This window comes from Sorex araneus, chromosome X (genome assembly GCF_027595985.1).
Source record: "Sorex araneus isolate mSorAra2 chromosome X, mSorAra2.pri, whole genome shotgun sequence".
Taxonomy (NCBI): Eukaryota; Metazoa; Chordata; class Mammalia; order Eulipotyphla; family Soricidae; genus Sorex; species Sorex araneus.
In genome coordinates this window covers 83490972-83517706 of record NC_073313.1, presented here as the reverse complement: position 1 = coordinate 83517706, position 26735 = coordinate 83490972, and the positions used below count along the sequence as shown (strand labels likewise).

General features: G+C 38.3%; 1 protein-coding gene across 2 annotated transcripts in view; it reads right to left on the bottom strand.

Annotated features, from left to right (window-relative positions):
• Positions 1-26735, bottom strand: part of MBNL3 (muscleblind like splicing regulator 3) — a 66614-nt gene that overhangs the window by 27619 nt on the left and 12260 nt on the right. The window lies entirely within an intron of this gene.

Here is a 26735-nt window from a genome sequence, read left to right as displayed (position 1 = left end):
CGTCTTGTGGAACCAAACATGCCTTTACAGTCGCTTAAATGCTGATACAGTTGCTGACTGTGGGATTACGTGGCAGCAAAAAGATGTCACTGAATAAGAATTTATCACGCTGTCAAATGTGACCTGTTGTGGTGGTGTTTCTTTAATTCATGTACACTAAAAACCTGCTAATGAGTATTCTCATTTGGATTACTAGATACGCTATAATCCCCTTAAGACAAGCATGACCGCAAGCGATTCTTTTTCCCACAGTTGCAGCAGCATATGGAGAAAGGGCGTGGAGAAAAAAAAAAGTCTTCTCTTTTTTGTTGTTGTTATTGTTAACCCAAGAGTGCAAACTGCTAAGCTACTCAAATTCCCAGGAGACTTGAGTTGGTTCATCAAGTGTTTTCATTTCAACACCAGCTATGAATTTTCTTTATTAGTGATTCCTAAATCGCAATCACTTCTCCATTTTTACTTAGCTTGTTGGTAAAACATTCCTGTAACGTCCCTGAGTATCAAGGTATGTTGTTCAAAACTATGCACAGCTACAGATTATGCAAAACCAGATGCATTTCAACTGCTTTTCTAAATATTGTATCAACAGGATGAAGTAGCTCTTACTTTATCTCACCATCAAGAAGCTGAGTGTGACCCAAAACTCAGTGTGATAAATTCAAGGAGCAGCAACTGTTTTCTGTTGGAGTCCGTCGTTTGTTTGTTTGTTTCTCCCATTGAACAATGCATATGCAATCAAATAAAATGATTTGCAAAATCAAATAGTACCTGCTTCAAGGTACTATTTATATTTATATTCATCTAATCATTCCGGAAAAGGAAGAATGTAACATAATAACAATTGAGAATGCTGTTAACCCAAGTCCCTCTGAATTCCTAAAATTAGTCTAAGAATATTTGTATAATTTCAATGCCTATGAGAACTCTAAGTTTCCTTTTACACCTAATACAACCTGCTCCAGATCATCACAGGATTTTTTGATCCTAGAGTCGCACGCAGCTGTGTTATCTGGCTCAAAACAGTGACACTCAGTAGTGCCCATTGTTAAGTATGCTTTTGTACATGAGGGGTTTCTCTTCCCCCTCCTTAGTCTAACTAACATAAAAGATTCCATTCTAAATCCTGTCAAGTTTCCTTTTTTCCTGGCAAAATGAAGTTCTTGCAAAGTTTTATCTAGCGCTGCAGTTGCTCAGATCTTAAAGCTCTTATTGCTACCTCTGACCTCTCCTCTGAATTTTAGTTCTTTTTATCAACAACCATCTTCAACTGAAGCAGTATTTGGAAATCCTGCACTCTAACCGGGTCAAAACAACTTAATCCTAACCTTTCTCCTTAGACTACTTTTCCTCGTCTTACTCACCCTCAGGACAGTATAGCATTAGTCCCCATATTTGGGGGGCAGTTGCATAGCAGCAGGGGTTGGGGCAAATAGGTGCCTGCAGAGCAGGATTGGAGAGTAACCTCGATAACTTTTCCAGAAAAACAGCAGAGTCATAGGCATTTACATAGAACACAATTTGTAACCCTCATCCAATCTAAGCATGTAATTGAATCAACTTTCACATTATTCCTAATTTCAAACAACATATGTTTTTGAAAGCAAAATTAAGATTTTGAGTAATATTAGGACTTCTATTGTTTGCTATTATTTAGAGGTTTATCATTTAAGTTGACAGCAACTAGAAAGGTGAAAAGAAGCCATTGAATTTGGTATGGTTGGCATATTTTCTGCCAATCACAGATAAAGAATTGCTACCTGTCTTTTTAATTTTACATCCCTGTCCTTTAGATATGCTTTTCTTAAGCTTTTTTCCTTGGGAAACTAATGACAGTTTTCTAAAGCAAAAACCTAATGCAACTAGAAAAAGCAAAGAATTAAACTTGAAATATTACATCAAGTTAGGCTATAAAGCTAAAGCATGGAATACAAGGCAGCATGAGCTTTTAAAAAACATACAGTGGTTAGGGCATTTGTCTTGCACACGGCTAGCCCATGTTTGATCCGTGGCACCGTATATGCTTCCCCGAGCCCTGCAGAAGTGTTCCCCGAGTGCAGAGTCAGGAATGCCCTGAGTACCGTGGTGTGTGGCCTCCAAACCAAAAACAACATAAAAAGCATGTTCCTCTTAGTTATGAGGTTTTACTTGATTTATAAAGTATTTTGAATGACAGGATCTATGTTTTAATTCTGTAACAATGCAAAGGTATAGCAATATTATTATACTAGAAACTGCTGCTATGTTAAAAAAAAGCTTCTAAGAGACATTTTTTTTAAACGTGCATTTTTCTATCTAAACAAAGATAAGACCAAATAAGTTAGTATCATTATTAACTGTCGAATACAATGTTTCAAAAAGAAAACCAACCGTGCACCTCATCTTTCTTTCAAAATTACTTTGGAAATCAGGATTTATTTACACGTACAATACGTCGTGATAATAAGTCCCTTCTGCATAGCGCATTCGTTCTTCAAGAAGCCAAACTCAATTACTGGCCAAAATAATTGGAGAGGGCATATACAAACTTTGTTGCTTTACATTTGCTAACATCTGTTTGTAGTCCTTGGAGAGGACTAAGGCTTTAGTGACATATATGTGGATGGGACGGAGTGGAAGCAGGGGACGGATTGCCCCCGCACAATATGTAATCATCTATTGTTTGATCCTTTGGAAAACCGATGGCTTCAGAGTAAATTCTTTCTCGTTAAGCCAGCTAAGCCCTCTGAATGATACCCTATTATAATGGGTCTCGAACAGCCCAGAAACTATCTTGGTATGAGAAAAACGATCCTTCGTGTTTCCCAAGCCACACTAATAGTGTCCCAAGTCCTCCTTCTAGACCCACTGGTACAGAGCTATCATGTGCTCAGAGCAAAGACCATGTCATAACAATTCTACACCGTATTCCCATGACAGTCACCATCCACTCGCAGAGCAGGTTATAGCCTTTAAAAAACCGCTAAGACTAGTCAAGACAAGTCTCTCTCTCTTTCTCCCTCCTTCTCTCTCTCCCCACTCCTTCTGTCTCCTACATATGCACACACACAATTAAAGAAACACTGAAAAGAATAGAGTGCAAACTCAATTTATGCTTTTCTCAAAGCTATTCCTTTCCATTGCCTTAAAAACAAATCATTCTCATCTGCTCTTTCACTATGGTACTGAGTTAAGAAAACAGCAAAGTGACACAACAGGAAAGTGATTCTCTGCTGAAATAAGTGCTACTACACCTAAGAATCTTCCAAAACCCCTTCCCTATTTACTCTCTTTGAAAATGCACCCAACGAGCAGCAGGGTTTGAAAACGGCCAAAGACATTTCTAAACTACATCTGCATCAAATAGTTGATGACAAATAAAAAAAAGTTGCAGAGCATTTACAAAACCTTCAGAATTCAATCTATTTCCTTTTCCTTACCTTCAAGGCTTTTCACAAACGAGTACAAAGCCTTTTGACTGAGAGAGAGAAAAGTAACATTGTAGAAATTCAAATCCCACCTAAGTCTTGTGAGTTATGAGAGCAAGACTGTCAGATCCAAGACTTCTGTGCACTTGGTGGTAGAAAAACCTGCAAATGTACTTCATGTTCATAAGAGAAAGCTCTATCATCAATCATAATAAGAAAAGGCCCCTATGAAGCTGAAAATCACTCTTTGTCAGTCACAGTATCTTAAGAGAAATAACTGTTTTCAGAATGACTTGATTCTCAAATACACTTGGAATTATGAAAAAGAATTTCTCTCAATTACAATGATAACTGGATTACATTTCCAAACACTTCTCACTGCTCTGCTAGACAATCAAGAGTTAAAAGTTAAATGTTAAATAAAGCCCTGGGCATATGATTTGATCTATGAACAACAGTATCTTATCACATTTTAATAACTGCGTGTTAAGTGAAAAATTCTATGGATAACGCAAACTCACAGAAGCATACTTACGCGCATAGACAGCGGCTTCGCGGAGGAAGTCGCTGTGTGTTCTGAAATATGAATCACTCATACTGGGTTGTCTGGTTCCTACAACTGCCAAGGACCTAGTGAAGATTGGAACTACTCTGAAGAGCTCTAAGTGAAGCAGCATCAATATAAACTATTAGGCAGCAATCAGGAGACTAATGGCAATCCCCCACTTTTTCCTCTTAGACGCCCGTCTTTATAAAAATGGATATAATCAGCATCATGTTCTCTTCCACTGAGTGTACCCATCTATGAACATTAATAGATATGCACTAATAGCAGCCTTCTAATCTTAAATAGAACTTTTCATTTAAATTTAGGGTGCAGGCAAGAAATTATTTTAATAGAAATGTCTTTCATAAACCTTTCCTGAACACAGGGAAGACAAAATGCATGCAGCTGTACACAGACCCCGGAGAGAGAAGCAGACAAGCAGTATATCAACGGCAGTCAGTCAGCATTGCGTCCCCCCTTCCTTACCCTGTTGAATTCTGCTTTTTTGATACCCCATATACACATATGCAGACCAAGTCAGTTGGGTGCAAAGGAAACATTTAAGTTCAAAGAAGGAGGAAGGTAGGAGAAGAGCAGAAGAATTTTATTGCTTATGTGCCTTAAGAATGTTGCCAAATATAACCTCCCCACAAAGTGTGTGTGGGGGGGGCATCTCAACAATCACACTTCTGTAAATAGTCCATAAAGGTGCCTTATATCTCAACTTGTATCTCGAAGTATCAGCCAAGTGAAGGTAAAGCAGTGGCTAAGGAACATTTTGTGAGAAAAGGAAGAGGAAGGAAGTGAAGTGTTTTGTCCCAATTCACAAATAGCTTAGGAAAGCCAAAAGCCAACTTTTCCAGACTCCACTAGCCAATATGGATTTTCAGTTCAAAGGACTCCTGTACAGATTTCCAAGAACCTCTCTCCCCACCCCCTACCCACACCCCCGTTTATGTCTCCCTCTTTGGTGCCTCTAACTGTACCTTGTACTCAGTTTTATCTGAGTACTTATCACTGTGCACATGGATAAATTGTTTACATGCCTCTCTTCTTATTAGACTTTGAGCTTATCTAAAGTCAGGCCTCTATCTTCCCCATCTTAGAATCACTGGGGATGTTTCTGCGGCTGGTAAATAATAGCCACTCCATAAAACTTGGCTGAATGAGTGAATCAACTTTGTGAGACTAATTTTATAGGGCTTAACACTAAATCTGCCTTGGAAGCATTGTTGCTTTTCTTGCTATTTCCTTTCCTAAATTCTTTCTTTTTTCCCTCCAAAGAGAACAATGGCCACACATAACAGAGACTGTTCCTGGCTGGATATTGCAAATGAACAATTATTTGACTTAAGTATTTTTAAAAATAGCTAATTTATACTTTTTCTTGTTTTGCTAGGAATATAAAGCTAGGGGTGGGTGTCATTAGCATAGCCGAAAAATTCAGTAATTCGGTGTAACTGAACTGATGTGTGAGGACTCCAGTAAGAACACAGAAACAAGTTCTGTTCTAATTGCAGAGGTTTGAGGTCACAAAACACCTCCCAAGATTTAGGACCAACAGAGCTGGAAAAAGGAACCTGCCACAGATTCATAGCTAATCAGCCCCTGAGCCTTCACACGCATTTACAGGGTCAGCTTAGAAGCAACTGATTTCTCTAAGTGCTCCACCCCTACTAGAATTTTCCTGAACAAGTTGCAATTCAAATCCCCTGAAGCTACTTAGACAAAGGTGGAATACAAACCTTTAGAACAATCATTGTGGGACCTGCTCCTGGATCTCTATTACACTTCTTGATTTTGAAAAATGTCCCCGATAGACTTTAACAAAAACTACATTAAGCAAGCTTCATATTAAACATTTTTTTAAGTTAAGTAGAAGCGGATATTGTCTCTGGCATTTTTGAAGCACAAACACTAAAATCATAGTTAGTGTTCAAACAGAAAGCAAGCCCAGTGAAACCAAATCTCCCCCAAACCCCAAATCTGCCCCATCCACCCCCTTCTAGGCCCCCAATCTAATCAGATACAAATTCAACTGTTTTTTTAAAATATATCAACTTGTGCATCTCTTATTATTTCTCTATAATAAGCTACTTAAGAATGTCTCACCTCTGTTTACAAAACAACTGACAATCAAATTAAAACCCAAAGACAACTGAAGCACAGTGATCCCAAGTGATCAAAAATCAGCAAGTGTTTCTGAGGCAAAGTATTCAGGGAAGCAGTCTATAAAGTTATTGATGGCTGCCAGCATCAAATGTCATAAAAATATAATGTAAAACAAACATAAAAACTAACAGTGTTTACTCCATTTCTTACTCCAAGCTCCAAGAAATTAACCAGAGATAAAATCATATAGCCATCACTCTTTCAAAAGCTACTTATTTCAGAGACTTGGTTAAAGAAACAACATGAAAGAGTATTTAGCCCTTGGACCATAAAATTTCATGCTAAAAAAAAGCAGGAGTTCCCTCACCTTTCTTTTCCTGACACCACATCGAGTCATCCACCACAGTGACTTAGAACCAAGACAAAGACATCACCATCTACTTTTGCCTTTTCTTCCCAAGTAGGATTTCTGCCCAGAATCCTGTATCTAGGGTTGCCAGATTTACCAATCGAAAATAGAGGACTCGTGGTCAAATTTGAATTTCAGATAAAGAAGGAGTACATTTTGAGTGTAATTATGCCTCATACAACATTTTTCTCTGGCAACCCTTTTCCCATCCTTCTATCCCACCCAAGGGAAAACTGAGCTAAAGTCACAATCTCAAAACCCCATTTGAAATTGTTCACCTTCAGGTTTTAAACAGTCCCCTGCATGGAAATCTTCCCCTGCTCCAGAAGACCGTCAAGCAAAGCAGACAGCACTCTCAGCCCCAGCTTACCTGACCAGCTGCAAGGGATTTATGAAAGTTGACTGTTTGAGGAAGCATTTTTCTATCTCTTGGCTCCTCCCACCAAAAGCTTCACACAGATCACTACGCTGCCAGCCACTCACTGCACTTTCCCACCCACAAGTGGTGCAACAATACAATCACATGACTTTAATGCTTGCCGGAGCTCCTCCGTTAGGTTAGGACGGAGAGGGGCACGGTGAGAGATCCAAACCACTTAACTATTGACTCTAAATATATATACGTTTCCTAACAGGAATTATTACATGAGGATGAGGCTTTTGGGTCTGTAAGGTTTTGATCTGCGTGGGGGAGGCTAGTAGAGAGGAGGGTGGTTAACTTTTTTTTTCTTCAGTCCTGCCTGAAGAAAACATCTCAAATTCAGGCAAGTGCTATCTTTTAAAATTCAGGAAAATTACCGCTGCAGCATTATGTCTCTATACTCACATATAAAATCTATACAGCTATAAATTGAAAACATGCTCCAAGTAGTGTGAATCGCCTTTTTCTCTCCAGCCCACCTTTGGTTACTCATATAAAGAGGCACAGTTAATTCAGATGAACAAAATTATATATCCAGGATAAATGGTAATCAGTAATAGCACTTACAGAATGTGTATATCGTCGAGGTGACTGTTGTAAACATCTGGGAGTCTGTTACTAGGAACGGTCTGAATTAATTTTAATTAATTCAGAATTCAGACTTCCTCCTTTGAATGACCCGATTCAGAATTGAGGCTAGAATGATCAAAATTGTCCTATACTGAAGCAATGGATATGTTTACCGGCAACATGTCAGAGCAACAGGCACGAGTAAAGGTGGAAAGGCACTTAGAGATTATTTAGGTTAGTATTTGCCAGTGCGCGCAGTGCAGACCACTGTTCTCAGGAGTCACGATCCAGCTTCCTGGTGAAGTGTTTGCACAATGTCCTCTCTTGGAGAGTCACAATGCATGACAGCTTGAGAAAAATTCTCCCCTATGTCCTAGGTAAGGAAACATTCTGACTTCTGTTAATGTGGCAATTCCCAACATTGCTAAATCACAGAAATCATGCCGTCTACTCCCACTAAAACACCTTTTAACACATCTCATTAAAACATCCTTTTGAAAAATACTAATCTAATTCAACCCCTATGGCATTTCAGAGGTAATTAGTTTCCTTTCAAATATTTCTCTCCTACATTATATATACATATATATGTGTGTGTGCATATATACATATATACACACATACACACATATGATTCAAGTTCTAGAAGTTCAACGAACTTGGATCTTCTGTTGAAATGACTTTTTCCAATACTTGATCACTACAAACCTAACAAGATGGAGATGCTTTTCCCCCCATGATTGTTACAAAGAAAGATCCCACAATTTTCCTAACATGCCTTACTAAAACTGTAAACCTTATCTGGAAACATGACTGCCATAGAGCTGGAAAGGGAGCACAAGAGTAAGACACTTGCCTTGTGTGTGGCTGACCCTAGTTCAATCCCTAGTACCCCTAGAGTTCCCTAAGCTCCAGGCCAGGAGTAATCCTGAGCACCACCAGGTGTTAGCTCAAAACCACTCCTCCAAACCCCTCCAAAAATGGGCGTCTGTAGGTTTCTCCTTTGTTTAAAAGCTTTGACCGGGCAACTTGTGAAATAGTAATTTCAACCCTTCTTTAACTGCCCTGACTCTACCACTGTGAGTTTTGTCCCTTGAAACCATGCCAATTGCCTTGGGTTTTCCACGACAGAAGGATCTGAAGTGAGTTTTAGCTACACAAAAACTTGGGAAATTATACATAAGGTATTTGAAAACTCCCCCAATTCTTAATTCAGCACTAAGTGTAAACCATACGGTTTTCACTTGGCAAAATTAAATTTCTTGTCTCTAAGTAAAAAAAAAGATTGAGAGAAATAGTTTACAATAATAAAAGATGAGAAAGGCGCAGATTTAAATGATATATCTAGCAGGGTTCGTTGTAAAGAATACAATAAAAATACAATAAATACGTGCCTCTATGGCCAGTTATATCTCCCTCCACCCAGAGATGATATAAAGGACAGAGGTTCATTTACATTTTGAAACTAGAGGCACCAAGATAAAAACCAGTCCCTCTTTAGCTAGACATGATTCTTACAGATAGAGATATTTTAAGGAACATCGAAATGACAGGTGAATTCCCTCCCCACCTTTTTTTGCACTTGGGCCACCATCACTGGTACTCAGTGTTTACTCCGGGCTCTGTGCTCAGGATTCCCTATGTGGTGTTGGAGACTGAACGTGGGTTGGATGCATGCAATGCAAGTGCCCTACCTGCTGTACTATCACTCCAAACCATGACTCTTGCTGAATTTTCAAGTACAAAGTCATGTTTCAGATCCCATTGAGAACAAAACGATACACTCTAAATTATTATTACTTCACAATACTGCTCAATTACAAAAGTAATTCAAAAACCAAATGAGCAAGTTCAAGCAGGAAGTTTTATTTTTTTCACATGGATTGCCATTAAAAGATTTTGAGAACTGGGCTTTCTCTTTGTCTGGGTTCTCCCTTGAACATACATCTTGCTCTCTTGGACAAACATTCCCACCTAACATTTTTTAAGTAAGTTTCATTCAATAAAATCTATATAGCTTAGTTTGGTTCGGTTTATGGGTCACATCCAGAGGTGCTTAGAACTTACTTCTGGCTCTGAACTGAGAGATCTCAACCGGTGGGGCTTGGGGACCATATAGGATGCCAAGGATAGAATTGGGGTGAGCTGTGTGCAAGGCAAGCACCCAACCCACTATTTTATCACTAAGACCCCAATAGAGACTTTCTTGATTCATGGAAAATGGTTTTGAAAAGTGAACTAAGTCTACATTTTGTAATAGTAACATTTATATTCTTCCTCCGCCCATCTCGGAGAACCTGGCAAGCTACCGAGAGTATCTCACCCGCACGGCAGAGCCTGGCAAGCTACCCATGGCATATTCGATATGCCAAAAACAGTAACAAGAAGTCTCACGATGGAGACAGTACTGGTGCCCGCTCGAATAAATCGATGAGCAATGGGATGACAGTGACAGTGAACATTTATATTCATCAAACTTTACAGAAGCTTTTGTACTAATTTGTTAAAACAGTAACAAGGTTAGTTACCATTTGAAAACTTAAGCATTTGGAAGAAGAGATCTCCAAAGAAAATTTCAAATTCCAAATTTCTCACATATTTTAAATAAAGTGGCTTTGTAAGGCTAAGTGGCTATTTGGAAAAAAAGCATCTGAAAATTAGTTCAATTCATTTTCATTTTTGTCCTACAGACGTGAAAATTGAGTTTTTGACCCAAATTATTTTTCTTTTAAATATAATAATTTATTATGACTGGTCTGAATTGTTGGATAAACATATTGAATTTATCTAAGACATGTTCCAAAGATGTGAGCACAAAGCTAATGAATTCACCACTAGTCCTTTGTCAAACTACATGTTTTCAAACAATCCTATCATGAACCTAACAGCATATATGGGATCTCTGTTCCATTAACATTCTGTGAGCAATTTATATTTGATGATGAGGGGGCTGGAGTGATAGAACAGTAGGTACGGTGCTTGCCTTGCATGTGGCCCATGTGTAATCAATCCTCAGTATCCCATACGGTCCCCCGAGCACTACCAGGATTAATTGCTGAGTGCAGAGCAAGAAGTAAGCCCTGAGCATTACCAAGTGTGCCCTCCCCCATGTAAACAAACAAAATAAATAAATTTTTAAATGTTTGGTGATGATGAAATTGTCCCTGGCATTTAATAAACTAAACTAAGGTTGTCCACAAACAATATAACTAGAAGTGAGGTTAGTTTAAAGAAGATAAAATGATAAACAGAGATTTTGTGTTTTAAAATAAATCAATAGGATACATAAATGTCTCTTATCCTTAAAGCAAACTGAAATATGACCTCATATTTGGATTCCTAACTCCAACATAAAAACAGACAAAAATAAAGAAAAACGAAGTAAAATGAATTTTGTTACATTAATTTTTAAAATCCATGAATTATGCTCCCTAAGTGAGTTTAAGCAGCTGATAAGAGTTAATGGGAAAGTAGTAAACTTGTACAGATGCCGTATTCTTTAATGACAACATGCTACTTATATGAAGCGTGAAAATTTTCTGTAGTCATTAGTGTTATGGTGATTGATAGTTGAATTGGTGCCTTTTAATTAGTAAAATATGAGTTTCGGGAGGGAAAACTAAGATGCCAATTTCTCCCACTATCTGACCCAGTCTGAAGTGCTGTAAAACAAAGAAGCAATAAATAACCATTAACTTACATGGAAACATTTTCAAGCACTCCTAGACTCCCCAAACAACCTACTAAATCATATTAAGTAATAAATAGAAACAATGACAGGAGAGATAGTACAGAGGTCAAGGCAGATACCTTGCATGGCTCAATTCCTGCCAGATTCAGATATGCAGATATGGTCCCCCCACACAGAGCTGGGAGTAGCCCCCGAGGTTGGCACATCCTCCCTACCGATATACTGAAACAAAAATCACCGTAACCTGGGATAAAAGGAGCATTATAATAAGTGTGTGATTGATTCTTGGGGAAGTTGCTCAGCATGGCCTTGCATTGCTCAGGTTGCTTCTAGAACAGCTACTGCAAACCCAACGTTGGTTTTCAACTTTTGTATTACAAATAGAAATCCTCTTTGATTCTTTCGGCTTGTGAAAATAAGTTGTAAGGTAATCTTTTTTGTAAAAGCAAAGCAGGAAGAGCTAGCTATAAACACATCTCTAGCTCCATTGTGCCTTCACTGAAAATGAGACTATAATAGATAACTTCAGAAAATGTCCTTCTGAAAAATTCAGTGAGTTCAGTTTTTGTGTTTTTAATATTAGATAAATCAAATTCGACTGCAGAAAACTATTTGTAAAAGTGGCAAAAGTGAAATAAATTAGAGTGCAATATCACTGAGTCAAAGGAGCTTTTTTCAAGTAAAGGAAAGCATCTTTTTATAAATGGATAGACATGGAGAGTATCATGCTAAGTGAAATGAATCAGAGAGGGACAGACATAGAAGGACTGCACTCATTTTTGGAGTATAGAATAACATCACCAGAGGCTGACACCCAAAGACAGTAGATACAAGGGCCAGGAGGACTGCCCCATAGCTGGAAGCCTGCTTCGTGAGCAGAGGGGAGAAGGCAGATGGAATAGAGAAGGGATCACTAAGGAAATGATGGCTGGAGGAATGAGTCTGGATGGGAGATGTGTGCCGAAAGTAGATAATGGACTATACATGATGGCCTCTCAGTGTCTGTGTTGCGAGCCAGGATGCCCAAAAGTAGAGAGAGAGTATGAGGAATATTTTTTGCCATGGAAGCAGGGGGAGGGTGGGGAATGGGGGGTATACCGGGGATACTGGTGGTGAGGAATGTGCACTGGTGGAGGGATGGGTGTTTGATCATTGTGTGATTGTAACCCAAATATGAAAGCTTGTAACTGTCTCACTGTGATTCAATAAAATTTTTAAAAAAGGAAAGCATCTTGGGGCTGGAGCGATAGCACAGCGGGTAGGGCATTTGCCTTGCACGCGGCCGACCCGGGTTCGAATCCCAGCATCCCATACGGTCCCCTGAGCACCGCCAGGAGTAATTACTGAGTGTGGAACCAGGAGTAACCCCTGTGCATCGCTGGGTGTGACCCAAAAAGCAAAAAAAAAAGCATCTTTTTTACTTATTTTTCTACTAAAGTGCAGTTTTTAATTAGTTTTATTTTGAGTTATGTTTAACATTGACTTTTTTTTTTGCTTTTTGGGTCACACCCGGCATTGCACAGAGGTTACTACTGGCTCTGCACTCAGGAATTACTCCTGGAGGTACTCAAGGAGTATGAGATGCTGGGAATCGAACCCGGGTTGGCCGCGTACAAGGCAAACACCCTACCTGCTGTGCTATTGCTCCAGACCCTAACAATGACTTTAAAAACTCAACTCTAGTCTAAAGGGTCAAACATATTACCCTCTAGATATAAATTAATTATGACCATTTATGACACACACAGCTTTAGCTCCTATTCCTTGGCATGTGACAACTGTTGACATTCACTTAGAGAACAGGTTGAGGTCCCTGTAACATTATATTTTCCATTAATCTCTTGAAAAAGTAGTCATACTGACAAAACTGATTGGAGGGATAAATCCCTCCAACTGGAGGGACACCGTGGTCTGCCTTTCGTTTTTTTACAACATGTCTGCCTGAATAAGAACATCTCATTTTAACATCACATGAGGCTGACACCCAAAGACAGTAGATACAAAGGGCAGGGGGATTGCCCTATAGCTAGAAGACTGCTTCATGAGCGGAGGGGAGAAGGCAGATGGAAGAGAGAAGGGATCACTAAGAAAATGATGGCTGGAGGAACCATTTGGGATGGGAGATGCATGCCAAAAGTAGATATTGGATCAAACATGATGACCTCTCAGTGTCTGTGTTGCAAGCCATAATGCCCAAAAGTAGAGAGTGAGTATGGAGAATATTGTCTGCAATAGAGGCATGGGGAGGGTGGGAAAGGGGGGGTATACCCGGGATATTGGTGGTGGGGATTGTGCACTGGTCGAGGGATGGGTGCTAGATCATTGTGAGATTGTAACCCAAACATAAAAGCTTGTAACTATCTCATGGTGATTCAATAAAATTTAAAAAAAAAATTTAAAAAAGAACATCTCATTTTGTTGTGCTGTACATTTTTCAAAGTTATTTTATGCATTATCTCACTTAATCTTCACACAATCCCGAAGGGGTCAGTGTTTTACTACTGAGCTGAGGCATAGGGAGGTGTGAAAACACACAGGATGACAATACAAATCTAAGAAACTGGGATTTGGGCTGAGTGGTAGAGAGCATGAGCAGCACAGTCTCACCTAGCAAAGAAGATGTAACTCTATGTCCTTTTCTTCTCACATAACATCCACCTGAATAATCACAGCTAACTTATTGTGTACTTACCATGTGCAGGGCACGGTTCAAAGTACTTTTAATTCACTGTGAAAACTTTTATCCTTCCTGAAGCAGAACAATTAGTGCACACATGTCCTCCCTTTGCACAGGTTTTCAATTAATGTTTGTTCAATAGAATTCTGACTGTGCTTGGAAGAAGCAATGCCCTAGTATAAGGAGTTGGGCTACAAGAGATTCTGCAAAACTGACAATGGGCTGACAAAAGTAATTAAGTGCAGCAAAACCCCAGAGACATAGAATGGATGGAAGTGGGCCCCAGTTAAGGCATTGTTTGTTGTGTGCGTTTTGTGACTATTATTTAAAAAAGCCAAAGAGCCTTTTAAATATAAAATAGATGCACACGAGTTCGAAGCAGGTTTTACTCTGGCCAGAACTGTTTGAGTGCTGTAGGTATACACTATCACCAAATAGAAAATCTTCAAACAATGGCAAAAGATCAGCCTTATCACAAAGTAGCACAGGGTGCTCTGAAGCATTTCATTCCACTAAAAGCACCGGGAAATGACGACTGACATACAGTGCATACGCTACCTTACAAAAGACGGTTCCAGCAAAAGCTCCCTTTGAATGGAGATTTGATTTAAATGACCCAAGAACAGATATACTTTGGAATGGTACAAAGCAGAGTGATGATTTGTGGACCCAGGAACCAAGGTTTGACTTTTTAAGTGCTTTAGCAGTAGCCTATAAATAATCGCTGTTTGTTCATCTTCTTTTCTATACACTTATTTGCTTGAAAAATTATTTTTTAATTGAATCACTGTGAGACAGACCCTTACAAAACTGTTCATGATTAGGATTTAGTCATACAGTGTTCCAACACCCATCCCTCCACCAGTGTACATTTCCCAGCACCAGTGTCCCCAGGTTCCCTCCCATCACCCACTACCCCCGAAACCCCCGAGCCTGCCTCTATGGCAGGGGCTTTTCTTCTCTCTCTCTCTCTCTCTCTCTCTCTCTCTCTCTCTCTCTCTCTCTCTCTCTTTTCCCCCCACCTTTTGGTCATTGTGCTTTGCAATACTGATACTGAACAGTTATCAAGAATACCCCTTATTTGTGTATTTACTTATTTGCTTTTGGTCAAGTAAAGAATTCATTTTTTGTTGCTGTGGTTCTTGAGCCACACAAAACTGCTCTCAGTGCTTACATCTGGTTCTAAATTCAGGGATCACTCCTGGAAGAGCTCAGGGGACCACATATGGGGCCAGAGTTTGAATCAGGGTGGGCTGCGTGCAAGGAAAGCTCCTTCCCTCTGTACTATCTCCTAGGCCCACATTTCCTCTTTTTTTATAGGGACCTTCCTAGTGGTGCCGGGGGATGGGGGGCGGAGGGGTACTGTGGGTGGTGGTGAGGAGGGGATGTGGTGCCCGGGATGAAACTACTCATGGCCTGGAGCATGCAAGGCATGCACTCCACCCCTTTCAGCTATCTCCCTGACCCCAAGTAAACATTATTTAAACAACACTGAAGACAATGCAAATCGATATGTGGTTTTATCAACGAAACACATCCATCAATAATACCAACCTGTCAATTTTATTCGATGTATTTGTCATTTAGAATTTCCAATAGCTATTCAAAGACAAAGTGCTTACAGATACATGTTGAGGAGGGTAAAGAATGCGTGACTTAACATCTATAATTGTCAGCTATGTGAAATGGTTCCTTTTGAACAGGTCTGACTTGGGGTGGCAAACTCCAAATAATAACAGTAAGTTTTTGTTGAAATTTTGAAGGTTATTAATGTAGCAGCCACCTCTCTGGACTGTGAACTAAGCAAAAGCCCCACGCCGGCCATTGCGGCGTGGCTTACACCATACTATGAGGCGCGGGATGGGGGATGAGGGTGAAAAAAAAAGGGGAAAAGGAAAAAGGAAAAAAAAAGAAGAAGAATAGTTATGTATTTGTAGCAGTGGGGCTCCATATCTCTCCATTCCCAGCAATGGAAAACTAATTATCAAATGCTTCCTTGGTAGTAGGTCTGTCTCTCTTGGGTGGAAACTCCAACAACTATAGTGAGTTTTGTGTTGAAATATGGAATGTAATCAAGGTAAAGAGCAAATGAAGTGAAATCCATTAGTTATACAGTAGGAGGTATGGGGTGGGGGCGGGGGGTATACTGGGGTTTTTGGTGGTGGACTATGGGCACTGGTGAAGGGATGGGTGTTTGAATATTGTATAACTGAGACATAAACCTGAGAACTTTGTAACTTTCCACATGGTGATTTAATAAATAGTTTTAAAAAATTTAAAAAAAAAGAATGTGGATCTTGGAAAATGCGACTAGTTCAATATGCAGTACCCGAAAGTACTTATACTTTTAAAGACAGTATGATAAGGAAAATAAGAAGAATGATAAACAATTTCAATATTAAAAAGGATTGACATGTGGTTATAGGCACTCCATACTTTGATTTCTAATGCATTTGGTCCTAACCAAAGCAGGAATATATTTAAATTTTAATATAAATGTTGGACTGGAGTGAGAGCGCAGCCGGTAGGGTGTTTGCCTTGCACGTGGCCAACCCAGGCTCGATTCCTCCGTCCCTCTCGAGAGCCCGGCAAGCTACCCAGAGTATCCTGCCAGCATGGCAGAGCCTGACAAACTACACGTGGCATATTTGATACGCCCAAAACAGTAACTACATGTCTCACGATGGAGACGTTACTGGTGCCTGCTCAAACAAATTGATGAACCACGGGATGACAGTGCAACAGTGTTACACTGCCTGGTCAATATTAGTATTCTAGAAGAAAGATTGCTATACTGGGATTTAAGTGCTCTAGATTCTAATTATCTTTAGTTCAGAGCTACATTATTTTCAAATTCCGTTAGCCAGTTTTTCTAGGAATACTTTCTGCCCACATGGACCTCATAGGATTTATGAAAGAATAGAGGGGAAAAGAAGAAATTCAATATGTTTCAAAGTGCAATCAATAAAAATTGTTTAAAAAAGAAAAATATGTTCTTTTTTCCTACTTTATATTTATTTTTCTTTATTCTTTACAATAAACTAAAATTGTTACTGTTCATTCAGTATAAAAATATGACAGATCCTATACTCTGTCTGATCCATTTCTGTCTCCACCAAAGGTAGTGTCTAACGTCAGAAGTAACTTTTTCCTTTTTTAATTTTGGGGCCACATCTGACAGTTCTCAATACCAGTCCTGCATGCAATACATGTGCTATTTCTTAGTCCACTGAATTATTTCGCCAGCCCCTAGGAGTAATTCTTGTTTATGTGAGCAACAAAGAAGTTATCCAGTGCCTTTGGGTGAAATTTATAAACAATGTTAAGAAACCAAAGAGAGTTCTTTTCATAGACCTGGGTATCAGTTAAATTGTTGCTCTCCCACAGTTCAGTGATTGGAGAGGCAAAAAGGCAGAATAAGGAACCAGATACGAGCTTTCATCTTATCCTTGAAAATAAATGAGAAAAGAATTATTGCACCCTTATCAACTGGCAATAAGCCAGATCCTACTCCAGAGACCAGCTTATCTAATCAAGAGGGGATTTTTTGCTGTTTTTGTTTTTTTAACCATCACAAGCTTCTTTAACATCTAGTGAAAGTTCATTTCAGAATCCCCAGAAATGAAACATTCAGAATAATTTCTGTTATATTAAAAAGGCATGGGGCCTCACACTTTTTAATTTTAACATGCTGTTATAACTTGTTTAGAATGTGTATTCAAAAGCTAAGAAAGTCAGGCAAGTCATTTATTCCTGGTAAGGATCAAACAATAAAATAGACCATAGGACAGATACTTAAGGTGCTTAAATTGCTAGTAAGTACTTAACTACAGCAAAGAGAACTTTGACTACCATTTATATAAATTACTGTAATAAAAGTGAATCTCAGACATACTTATAAATGTTTGAATTAATTTTTTAGATTTGTTATTTTTCATCTCAATAGCTTACAACACTTATTTTATGGATTTGGAGTATTAAACATTGACTGATCTTTTCTAAGGGTTATTACAGAAAATGAAATTACTTGTTTTTTTAAAGTTTCCAACATTTAGACACTGGTGCTATTCTCATCAAGCTATTTGTACCATGTGAAGTGTCCATGAGAAGTTTCTATATGCACCACAAAATCTGAAACTCTGTGTTTAGATAAAGAGCTGTCGTGTTCAACAGAATTGAAATGTTCCTGAGAGTCATGCACTGATCTCAGAGCCTTAGGTTAGCTCATAAGCATTGCAGATCTCCCTTGGGTGACACATACGCTAAATTTCCCAAAGACATATACGTATTCCAGAATGAAGGAAGGTCTGTGTCATCCTAACAGATCCGAACGGAAATAATGACTCAAGAACTAAGTTATTTAAAAACAAGTAGAGAAATAATGTTTTGAGAATTCCAGAACTGAGACACATCATACTAACTTCATGGTCTCCAGGACTGTGGTGGATTTTCTCTAAAAGTTTTCAAACTTTCAGTGTCCACCAGGATCAATAAGCGTCCTGGAGACCATGAAGTCAGAATGACGTGACCCAGTTTCAGAATTCTCAAAACACACAAACACACACCCACTCCCCAAATTTCTGATCCAGGAAGTCTGGAAAGAAAACTTAGAATTTACATTTCTAACAAGTTCCCAGAACAAACTGTCTGTGCTAGTTTGCTGACCACACTCTTTGAGAACTTCTGCTCTATGGAAATAATTGTCCTATCCTAACAGTTGTTCTGTCCAGCCATGGATTTTGCTATTTACTAAACATTTTCTTACACGACTGTTAATTCAGTTTTCAAAAGGGCATAATGAAGAGATTTGGAGGCTTTAATTCCATATCTGTGACCTCAGTAATTACATTAGCAGTCATAAAAGAAAGACACTCCAAGTTATACGAGAGAAAGGAGGGAGCTTCTCAAAATTCTACTGCTCCTAGGAAACAATTCATTGTGTTTGCAAAGGAGTAGTAAAAATGATAAAGTATATAAAGACTCTGCATTGCATCATGCTCACATTTGTACTACAAAACCCCAAGTGTTTTTCTAGAGTACATGTACTCCAATCTACCCCTTTAGAGATTATATAGCAAACTTTCCTTTGCTCTGTAATAAATTAGTATCTTTACTCACTGGAGAAACTATGTTCATTTAGAAGCACTACTTCATTTTATTCCCCCAATATGGAAAAAAAAGCTAAAAGCAGGGAAAACACTTTTCAGATCAAAAGGAGCAAGCAGTCCAATGCTGACCATAGCATTTCAGCTGGATAATCAAAAATTAAAGTATTGATGGATTCCCAATTCACAAAGCAAGCATTAAATACAAAATTCATGAGCTATGCCCTAAAGTGAAACAGTAAGGAAACAGAACAACTATCTCATATACCACTTTCTCCTTTTCATTGTGAAGAAAATAAATGGAATGCCTATGAAGTTCTAAGAATGTTCTACTCTTTCCTTTCTGCATTAAGATCAGCCTCAGCATTGTTTAAGATTACTTCTGGGTATCACTGGAAGCCTGTTTTAATCTGGGTCCCCAGTTGGCAATACTGGAATGTCTGCAATACATTAACATGTCTAAATCAAAATACTCAATTTAATAAACTATAAAGAAGAATTCCAAAATAAAATTAGCCATTTGTCTTGATGTCTCCCTTACTACTCCAGTTAGATTCATATGCATATGCACTACATATGCATATTTTTCCCCAAGCATCACCACAAGTCACTCCTGAGTAAAGTCAGGATTAGCCTCTGAGCACTGCATGGTGTGGCCCAAATTGTTTTGCCCCTTAAAAAAACGAAAGATACATTTCCAATACGATGATTATTTTTTTAAACAGAAGCTTTGTTGCAATAGAATTTTGTTTGTTTGGGGGTCACACCCAGCAGTGCTCAGGGCATAATCCTGGCTCTGTGCTCAGGGGATCACATGAGATGAGAGGGATCGAACCCAGGTCAACTACATGCAAGCAAGCACTTTACCTACCGTACCACCAATCCAGCTGCTAAGTTGAAGAGCATTACTGAGAAAGGTGGGACAATGGCAGCAAGTCTATCAATTAAGAATGGGGTATAGACATAAAGACAGCTAGGAACACATCAGCAGGTTTAATGGGAAGAAGGAAACTCTTCTTTTTTTTTTGCTTTTTTTTTGGGGGGGGGGGTCACACCCGGCGATGCACAGGGGTCACTCCTGGCTCTGCACTCAGGAATTACCCCTGGCGGTACTCAGGGGACCATATGGGATGCTGGGAATCGAACCCGGGTCGGCCGCGTGCAAGGCAAGCGCCCTACCCGCTGTGCTATCACTCCAGCCCCATGAAGGAAACTCTTCTGAACCTCCACACAGACTATTTAAACACAGTTCTCTATTTTTGCTTCAAGGAAAGCAGAGAGTTTATAATGGGAATCTGTGATAAAAATTGTCACAATTCTTTTCCTTGGGTCGTCTAATGATACCGCCCACCTTCCATTACCATGCTGTTTTATTCACTACACTTTCATTGTTTTGTTTTAAATATAATATTGGAACTGAAGCATTTCAGTGTGAAAGTATGTCTCAGTACGAGTCTCCAATTTTCTTTCTTTACAATCTCTGACTCAAAGTGATGTCTTTTTTTTTCTCTATCACATATTTCTCTAGTAGAAGAAGCAGAAATTTGGGGGAAATGCCAAGTGAGGTATGATTAAATATGGCTTGTAACAAATATTTCAAACATGGGATAAATGTTATGAGCTACCAAAAGTGAGGCCTCCAGAATTGGGAAAAGTAAAAGAATACTCTGGGTTTTGTTTAAGCAAAATCAACTGCTTACTTGGAGAGGACAGTCACAAAGATAGATACTACTCCGAAGCATTAATGACAGAGGAATGCTGCTAACTATTCAAAACCATTTCAAGTATATTTCTCTGTTGAAACATTTTTCTAAAATATTCGAGGCACTTTCCTGGTTTTGAAAGTAGAGTCAGTTGTCCAAACATGAATCCTATCTTGATTACTGTGGATTGTGCCCGAGGCCTGCCTAGTCTGTTCTGAGAAACAGCAATCACTATGTAGAAATACAGATGAAGATGGAGAAGATATGAAAGACTGAGCTAAGTGCACAAACTCAAAGATGGAGCTCATAAAATCAGAAAACCCTTTCTAAAATTTCTATCTAGAAATGACTTCCTTGTTATTTTATTTTATCTCTTAAAAGCATATATTTTATTCCTCAAATTAAGTTTTAATCATTCAGGGCTCTAGTTGAATATGTTTGAAAATGACAACGCATGGGCTCTCTAGGAGAAATTGTTTTTCCTCTCTATGCTCAAACTCGTTGGACTTTAAAATATTACAGTGCATCAAGGGCATTATTATATAAACTTAAATATATTTTATTGGAATAGACAGTTCTCTATAATATAAAACTCCGTCCTGCAGATTATGACCTTGTATTTGACTCATTTCACTCTAATTTATCTTATTAGTACTAATCATACTATTAAGAAAACCTTGATTTTCAAGCTAGCCATCTGCTGTAACATTCCATTTCAAATATTCAAAGAAAACACTAATGCTTGCATGTTGCTAGACGATTGCATTAATCATTTTAAAGGAAAATTTAACTGTGATCACTCAGAAAACTTACTAAAATCCATATATAAAGTAAAATCACTCAATTAGCAACATTTGAAGGACATGAAATAGCATTTTCTTAATAAACATTTCTGAAATGCTAAGGTAGGGAATTAACTGCAAAATTCAGCAAGCAAAGGGCCCTTAATTCCATGTTAAACTGTGGTCAAATGAGGAAAATCAGTCCATAGGTGTGCGTACAATTTTGACTCACTTTTAAGTAAAATAAAAAACGGAGGTGTAGAGGAAGGATAAGCAATGACAGGTCACTACAGAAGGGAGTCTAGTTCTGTTCTAACTCAAAGTGATTTAAAAAACTCATTTTCATTCAAAAGATGCTTTCCAAGCCCCTGTGCTTGGAAATGTATTGACACACAATAATGTCCAAAAAGATAGCATATAGTAGAAAACAAAACAAAATAAAAGGTTGCTATAAAGTTCAATAAAATTGGGGCCAACGTAATAGTACCACTGGTAGGGCACTTGTGTTGCTCGTAATCAACCCAGTTTGGTCCAGGCACACCGTCTGGTCCCTGAGTCCTGCCAAGAGTAATCCATGAGCATATAGACAAGAGTAAGCCCTGAGCACAACCAGGTATGGCCCCCAAAACCAAAAAGATAATAGCATTATAGCACTGCCGTCCCATTGTTCATCGATTTGCTTGAGCAGACACCAGTAACGTCTACATTGTGAGACTTCTTGTTACTGTTTATGGCATACCTAATATGCCACAGGTAGCTTGCCAGGCTCTGCCGTGAGGATGGGATACTCAAGGTAGCTTGCCGGGCTCTCCGAGAGGAACGGAGGAATCGAACCTGGGTCAACCACGTGCAAGGCAAACGCCCTACCCGCTGCGCTACGGCTCCAGTCCAAAAAAGATAACAGATAATTAAAATTCAATGAAATGTGCTATGAAGGTGAAGACACTGGCAGTAAAGTAGAATATCAATTTCCTAACAGCATCTTAACTCCATCACTGCATTTCCCTCCCCAATACCACCACTGAATTGAAATAATTATCATTTCACCATCCATACATGAATATTTAATCCCCACCTTTTTTTAAAATCCCCTGTACTGTCTCTTCAGCTACTTTCTAGGAAGTCAACTTTCTTACCAGTATCTTTTGCTATACCAATTCATCCTGTGTAGGCTGATGATGTCATTTCTCTACTTAAACAATGTCAGATTCTTCAGAGAAACAAGGAAATTCAAATACCATGCAGACTTTGAAGACTACTCCTCTGCAAGTATACTTTCCTTTGTGCTAAGGCAAGGTGACTTAACAGCCCTACTTCCTAAACACACATAATAGTTTTCCCGCTGTCTCTGCTCAGGTTATTTCCTCCGCCTCCCTTTCGAAGAATATTTCAAATGCCTCTCCCAGGACTGCATCTCTGACCACTTCAGTTCCATTTAATCCTAGTCTTACCTAGCCACTTAAACTCTCTATTTGCCACTGGTTTGTACCTGGCTTATAGCACACAGTACAAGCAGCTTTATGCCATGGGGTCAGGAAGGAATCAGATCTTCTCTAACTTTGTATTCTGCACAGTACTGAGCACTGTGCCTAACAAATAATAGGTTTCAATAAATGTTTGTTGAGTGAATCATTTCTTTGGGGAGCTGCATTTATATAGAACGCTTAATGGATTTAACAGGACTCACAGCATTAAATGACCCTCGACATTTATAAAATTCTTGTAGTAAACCACAACCATTAATCCCACAAATTGAGTGTTGCTGCCTGCTCTTGTCTGAAGAGAAACAGAAGTAGGATTCCTGGGACTTGTTCAAGGCCACACAAGGAGCCCTTATTAGTGCTGTTATTACAAGGCAGTGTTTTCTATGCTTATGACATTTGCTGATACCTTGTTTCCTTTAAAATATTTCTAGTTTCATCTGCAGTTCACCCTCCAAAGGAACATCAGTCAGGAGTGCTTTTAAGACTTTTGTTTTCCAAACTAAGACAATACTCTAAAATAGACACAATGGAATATAATTAAGCCATGAGAAAGAAGGATCTCCTATCACTTGCAACAATATGGAAGGAACTCGAGAGCTTATGCTGAGTGAAATAACTCAGATACAAATACTATAAAGTCTCCTTATACATTAAATAGGAAAAATGTTAAACTCATAGAAAAATACAGTAAATATGTAAATGATGAGAAACTTGGGAATGAAGGAAATGTGAAGATGTTAGTCCAAAGTTCCAAACTCCCAATTACAAGATAGGAAAGACCTGAGGCTCTAACAATATGGTACTACAGTGAACACAGTGTTATAGATTTAATAGTTGCTAACAGACTTGGTGTTAAATGATCTGATTATTCAAAAGAATAATTATAGGGGCTGGAGAGATAGCACAGCGGGTAGGGCGTTTGCCTTGCACGCGGCCGACCCAGGTTCGAATCCCAGCATCCCATATGGTCCCCTGAGCACAGCCAGGGGTAATTCCTGAGTGCAGAGCCAGGAGTAACCCCTGTGCATCGCCAGGTGTGACCCAAAAAGCCAAAAAAAAAAAAAAGAATAATTATATTAAGTGATAGAGGTGTTAACTATCCTTTGGTGGTAATCATTGCCTAATATGTACATAAAGAAAATAATCATGCTGTTCACTTTAATCTTGTACCATGTTGTATGTCAATTATGGTGAAATAAAGCTGTTGGAAAAGCAAAGCCTACCTTCAGTGGGATAGTATCAGAATAGAAACTGACAAGTTATTCAGCTTTCCCATTAATTGGTAGTGAAGAATGAATTTGCTTCTGTATAGAAAGCTTTCCTGGCTAATCAGAAAAGCGAAAATTAGCAGGAAAAAATCTAGATTCTACGTTTTTATGTGATAAGCATATACATAATTGGTGACAGAAAAATGTCAGAAAAAGGCATTTGTTGGAGGTTTAAAAGAAGAACACCAATTTCTTGAAGAAAAATAAACATTCTCTAATGGTTACAGCATAGTTAACTGTGTTACACAAATAGTATGTAAAGAGATTTTTGAGCAACAATGTCCCCTTAAATATTGAATGTTTGGTGGTGGGATTGATTTTAGAATGTTACATGCCTGAAAACCACCCTATTATGAACAACTTTGTTGTGAATCATGGTGACTCAGTAAACTTTCTTGAAAAAAAATAAAATTCTACCATTATGGACACTCATAAAAAATAAAATTAAATTAAGTCTCCAGGAAGTCTAGGAACTGAGTAGATGATTGATATGTGGTAATGCTACCTAATACATATATAGATGCATAAAAGATGAGAATTTAAAGTCACAGAGAAAAAACTTCTGCCTTTCTGATGCCAAAGAACTTTACTATGATATAAGTATCTAGCAAATCATCTTGTCTAGCAAATTCTATCCTATCCAGATACGATATAACATGACTTCAGGAGTTTGTCGTAGTTAACAGAGTTATATTACTGTAGACCACATTTTAAAAATTGAATTCAATGTGGAAATGCCTTTCTTGTTCACTTTCCTTTTTTTTGTTTTAGTGAAAGAAAACAATTTTACCGAGATAAATTTACTTAGAGAAGCATGAGAGGACAAAAAAAGAGGATTATGAGTTCAAGGGAGAACACGGAATTCTCCAGAGTATAAAAAGTCCTTCATTGTCCACTTTATACCTACAAAAACCTGGATAAGAACAAAACACTTTTTAAAACCAAATTAAAGTAGATGAACAAAATTCTTCATTTCAATAATAGGGAAATGCCGATTTCTATCAGAAATAAATAGAAAGCATACATGGATATACCTTTGACCAAGTTACACTGGTAAAACATATGGATTTTTCAGTCATATCTGCTTCATTAAATAGCAGATAGACATGTTTAGACATGACACTAAGCAATATATACAAATTCCTCATAAGAAGACACTGAAAAATAATTTAACTCCAGAAGCAACAGAACTATATGCAAATAGTGGAGTTTATAAAATAAAAGGCTGAAGAACAAATGCAATCATTTACTGACTTTTAAGAAAACAATCTAAAGAAAGGCAGGAAAAGCATGAGCTAAACCTCTAATTATATCTAGCAGTAAAACTGGACCTTGTAGTGAAAATTGAAAGCATGGAAATCAAAACATTGAAAACTCAAGCAGGATTGCAAGTATATGAGACAGAAGGAACTAAAAAAAAACCCATAAATTTACGAAACAATGATTGATTACACAGTGGAGGAAATACAGGAGAAAATGAAAAGATTATTTAGAGATAATGAGGAAGTAACAAATAGCTAAGATTCCTCTGGAATATATAACCTCATAGGTCAACAATCAAGCAGTTAACTGAGAGAGAAAAACAGGGACAGTCTGAAGAGAAAGCTAGTCTGTAAGGGAAAAAAAAAACGTCCTCAGTAAATGATATCTGATTAATTAAAGTCATGTTCCTAGAAAGACTAATTGCTATTTCCAAGTGCAGAGAAATACCTTGCATTCACAGTTCACAAAAAAACTTGAGCTAGAGAAAAAGATAGCATCCTCAATTATTTTATACAGCTATGTTACATTAAAGAGAGCTAATTAATGATCAAGTAGAATCAGACAGATAGTTGTCTAACGTATAAGGCTTTCTTTTATAGACTTGGTAGACAGAAGGCAATTCTCAAATTTCAGAATTTCAGAGCTTTCACATTAAAATGGGTTCTTACAGCATAGGGTCAATCTTAATGGTAAATCAAACTGTGGTTAGGGAATACATCCATGGCCTTGTTACAATTCTCACCAGATGGCCAGTTGCCACCTTAACAGCAAGGGGGAGAGAGAAATGATCTTGAGTTATGCTCCCATAAAACATTTTTAATGAGTTGGGTTAAATTCCAAGTTGTTTTACAAGACACGATTTGACCCAGAATGAGACTGAATGAACTGCTACTGCAATATTTTCAGCTGATCTGTGACAAGTACCTCCCTAACTGGCCAACATACTGTACTAATGACTATATAAAAGAGTCAGACCACAAAAATTTCATAAATTAAAATGCACAGGATCCACTATCAGTTATAACCCCCCAATTCTGGCTAGCTAGATTATCAATTCAGAGTTTAGGGAAAAGGGGGAACAAGAGTGGAAACATCATAGCACCCTGATTCTCAGTGATTAAACAGATCTTAGTAGCATTAAGTTCGATAACTTTTTTTAAATTCTAAACACCCTACCTTTTCCAAAACTTAATACACTGGTTGATTGCAAAGAACCAAATATAAAGTTTAAAGTCTTAATCGAAATGCAGTATCGTGAAGCTAAAACTGAGGGACTAGGAAAGTTAGGTTCTTTCCTTT